This window comes from Vombatus ursinus, unplaced genomic scaffold (assembly GCF_900497805.2).
Source record: "Vombatus ursinus unplaced genomic scaffold, bare-nosed wombat genome assembly UNPS02005179.1, whole genome shotgun sequence".
Lineage (NCBI taxonomy): Eukaryota > Metazoa > Chordata > Mammalia > Diprotodontia > Vombatidae > Vombatus > Vombatus ursinus.
Window position 1 is genome coordinate 1 of NW_020944957.1, and position 5,007 is coordinate 5,007.

Here is a 5,007-nt window from a genome sequence, read left to right on the forward strand (position 1 = left end):
GCTATAAATGATGCTTGGAACTGCATTTCCAGTCAGGTATTTTGTTATCCCAGAGACAAGTAAGTTATATGAGCAACGTATCACTTTACAACTTACACAACATACAATATCTGATTTTTATATAGCTTTATATATACATATACTTGTATATATGCATATGTGTGTATATACATATATGTATGTGTATATATGTATATATATGTGTGTGTACACACACACACACACACACACACACACACACACATATATATGTAACCTTATTTGACACACAGAGTTTACCTATCTGTGAGATAGGGATTACAAGTATTAATATAACTCTTTTATACATAAAAACTGAGAGTCAGGAAGAATAAATCATTTACTCTTACACATAGCTAATAAATATCAGAAGCAGCATTTGAACTGATGTCTTCCTAGCTCCAAGTCCAACTACCTATTCATTCTCCCAGGCAAAACTTTATTGAAACTGCTCAATAATTGTTTCCCAATAAGGGCAAACAGGGTGGGATTAGGAAAAGTAAATGTTCTTTTATAATGGAGCAAAACCTTTTGGATCACTTACCTGAAGGACACAGAACCAATCCACAACTTTCCAGAAATACACACTAAATAAGTACAATGTTAGTTTCTTGTGGCCCAACCAGTACACACATACTACAAGTCTGTTATTTCACCTAGAACTTCTTTTGAACAGAGAATGTGTCATGACAAATTAGAATATCTAATATCATTCAGTAAGAAATAAAATGCCCTTAAGACATCTATCTTTTAAGCTGAATTAGCTTTTTAAGATTATAATTGGTGTCATAAATGAACTCACCCAAATTTCATCTAGTTTAAACTTTCTTCTGCCTTAATAAATGAAAGATGTCAAATTGTTTACAGATGAATTAATCATGACATTATCCTTAGAACTTTTAAATTACCTCAATTACATTGCATTTAGCATTGCAAATAACCTGCATATTAACATATTAAACAAATGGAAACCTTTTCCTATTAATAAAGATTAAATCATTTTCTACTATGCCCAAATAACAGTAGATGCATGTGCAGGCAATGCATTTGAGAACAGACAAACATTTCTTGCTACATTCCAAAATGTATGCTCAGCATGCAGGTGCACTGTAAATCTTCATGAAATCTTATAAAATGATGACTTTTCTTTAAGAGCTACAGATTGATTAGCACATTTAGATATGGTAGGCTGTCCCATGTCTGGTGAGCTCTTGAGATCCATGTGAAATGATTCCATCACTAGAGAAACTAAAGCATAGTTAGCTTTGTCAACTATAAGCCAGACTTGGTTAATCTGTTCCCAATTTGACTTTTCATATAATTGCAATATCTTAGTTTAAACAATCACTATCTTTCATGTGGCTGCTTGGCAATATCTGAAACTACTAAGGCAGAGAGCTCAGAAGGCATTAATTCTCATGTCTCTATGACACAGATGAAGAGTTAATAAATGTGGGAAATAAATGAATGATAAATTTTGTTTAAATATGCTGTCCACAGAATGTTTGTAGAAGTAATAGGTTTTTCAATGATTATGGCAACCTCTTCCTGAGCCTGGCAACCCCTAAGGGCTTCATGGTGGAAGGGACTTCCCAGAGGCCAGCATTACCCCACTGGTCTTCCAGAATTCAGAAATTCATCATTACACTTTCACTATTATCTCTTTAATTTTGATGAAAAGACATGTACCTTCTTGCCTGTTATGGCAATATTTAATTAAAATGAGATACAAAATTTAGAATTCAAATAAATTTGGTTTACTGTCCAAGTGCAGATGTCATAGAAAGTTGAAGTGAAAAAAGAACTGTGTAGAATTTTTTTAATGACCACAATAAGAATAGCATATATTTCTTTAAAATAAAATACATTTTGGTATATATCATGTGGAACCCAGTCATGCCCCCTGACAGCTCTAACTCTCTCTCTCTCTCTCTCTCTCTCTCTCTCTCTCTCTCTCTCTCTCTCTCTCTGCATGCAATATGCACAGGTGCCCAAACACATTTGCAATCCAGGCGACCAGGCATTGCACTTGCCAGAATATAGCAGATCTGGAGGTGACCCTGGTCACAAAACAGCAGAGGCAGGTGCAGGATGAATAGCCTGGGTCAAAGTGGATCCAGAGCTGCAAAGGGGAGGAGTGGGGCCTGAGGTGCAAAGAGAGAGGTTTACCAAACTCTGCCTTTCCCAACAAAGAGAAGGAGAAAATGACTTCAGGGCTTCTGATGGCCAGGTCTATGGAACTGATCATATTCCAGGATGTGGATGTGGACTTCACCAGGGAGGAATTGGGTCATTTTGTGCCAGCTCAGAACGACCTGTATAGAGATGTGTTGTTAAAGAACTACCAGAATTTGGTCCCCCTTTGCAGACTACCAGCCCTCAAACCCCATGTGATCTCCCAGTCAGAGAGAGAAGCACAGAGGACAGCAGAGAGAGAAGCCCTGAGAGGCATTTGTCAAGATTCCTTTATTCAGAATACAAGATATGAAATCAAGGAGTCAGTCATCTGTAAATCATGATATGTTTATGGGAGCATCAGCTAAGGACTCTCAAAGAATCCAATCTGGAATTCCAAATTTTGTGAAGTTTGAGATTTTCATGTCTGGTTGGAAGGCCATAAGGGGAATGACGAAAGAAGGTCCTGGCAAATTACAGTCAGTCACCGAACAATTTATAATGAGTTGGATGTTTGTGAAAAGAATGCTTTTGAGAGAAGGTTCAAGTTAGGGTCCACCCTTGTCCCCAGACAAAGAACTACTATAGGAGTACAGTACCATTATCAACATGATATACTTGGAAAGAGCTTCAGTTATCAGACATAATTGGCCATGATAGGAACTCCTTAGGGAAGAAAATTTGTGACTATAAATGTAAGAAGTCTGTCATTTACCACTCAGACTCTTTTCAGTATCATGGATTGCACAATGGAGAGAAACACCGTACATGCAGTCAATTTGGGAAAACTTTCAGCAATAGCCCATGCATTATTGCACATCAGAGAATTCGTACAAGAGAGAAACCTTTTAAATGTAATGAATGTGCAAAAGCCTACAGGCTAAGGCACATCTTATTCAACATCAGAGAATTCATACTGGAGAGAAACCCTATGTGTGTAATGACTGTAGAAAAGCTTTCAGTATTGATTTATCCTTGGTTAAACACCAAAGAATCCATACTGGAGAAAAGCCTATGAGTGTAATCAATGTGAGAAAGGTTTTAGGTATAAAGGACACCATGATCAACTTTAAAGAATTCATACCGGAGAGAAACCCTTTACATGTAATGAATGTGGGAAAGCTTTCAGCCAATATAAACACCTTAATGAACACCAGAGAATCCACACTGAGGAGAAACCCTTTGAATGCAATGTATGTGTGAAGGATTTCAGACCATTTGGAAACCTTAGTAAACATCAAAGATTTGATACTGGAGAAAAATCATAAAAATGTAACCAATGGGGGAAAGCTTTCATTGACAATTGTATCCTTATTCAGCATGAAAGAATTCATACAGGAGAGAAACTACAAATATGTAATGAATGTGAGAAGACCTTCAGTTGAAAGATATGCCTCAAGAAATACAAGAAAATTCACACTGGAGAAATACCATATAAATGTATTGACTGTGGAAAATAGTTCACTGACAAAACACCCTTTTTGTCACCAGAAACTTCATATGGGAGAGAAGCTCTATGAGTGTATCGATTGTGGGGAAAGGTTTTGCTGGAGACACACCTTAAAAAAAATCAAAATGATTTATACTACAAGAGAAACCCTTTGAATATAATGAATATGGGAAAGCTTTTCTAGTGGAGGAACAGCTTAACATATGTAAAAGAATTCATACTGGAAAGGGCAGAGCCAAGATAGTGGAGTAGAAGCAGTGACTTGCTTGAGCTCTCCCCCAAACCCCTCCAAAAACCTGTAAAAATGGCTCTAAACAAATTCTAAAGCAGCAGAACCCACAAAAGAGAGACTGAAACAAATTTCCAGCCCAAGTCAACCTAGATGGTCAATCTGAAAGGTATATTATGTGGGGCAGGGAGAGGAACGCAGTTCGACATGGGCGCACAGGCAAAACAGGCCTCAGCAAACCTGGAGAAGCCCTCAGAGGACTGAATCATGGACAGCTATAGCAGTTTCCAGACTTCTCAACCCACAAATGCCAAAAATAACTTAGAAGGTCATTAGGAAAAGTCTTTGACCACAGTGAGACAGAAGCTCAGTTCCAGTGCCACTTCCAGCACAGCACTGGGGCTGTGGCTGTTGCCAGAGCTTCCAGCCCACAGACAGAGTGGGAATTGAGTAGCAGATCAGAGGAGGATTGCAGGGATCTCTTTACTGGTGCAGGATTCTCTTGCTTTGCCCATGCTAGGATCTGGGACACAGTTCTGGGTGGCAGTCCTGGGTCAAGGAGGAGTGTTGACATGGTGGAGCTTATAGTGGTGGTAGAGAGAAAATCTTCCTCACAGTTCCAAGGCAGACAAGAGTGCTTGTGGTCACTCATACACAAGAGCACAGGCCAGAAAAGGAGCAAACACATTGCCCCTAATCATACCACCTTGGAAGAACTGAAAAATTTACAGCTCCCTAGAAAACAGCTGCACAAAATCCAGGTCCCAGGCCATGGAAGAGCTTGAAAAGGATTTTGAAAAGAAAGTAAGAATAGAGGAAAAACTTGGAAGAGAAATGAGAGTGATATAAGAAAATTATGAAAAACAAGTCAACAGCTTATTAAAGGAGACTCACAAAAATACTGAGAAAAAACCCCCCTTAAAAAATACCCTAATTCGAGGGGCAGAGTCAAGATGGCAGAGTAAAAGCAGTGACTTGCTTGAGCTCTCCCCCAAACCCCTCCAAATACCTATAAAAATGGCTCTAAACAAATTCTAAAGCAGCAGAACCCACAGAAAGACAGAGTGAAACTAATTTCCAGCCAAAGGCAACCTGGATGGTTGATCAGAAAGGTATATCGTGCCAGGCTGGGAGA

At 38.6% G+C, this 5,007-nt stretch overlaps 1 pseudogene; it reads left to right on the forward strand.

The window, feature by feature from the left end:
• The first annotated feature begins 2,222 nt into the window (after positions 1–2,222).
• On the forward strand, positions 2,223–3,872 carry LOC114029243 (annotated as a pseudogene).
• Positions 3,873–5,007: the final 1,135 nt, after the last annotated feature.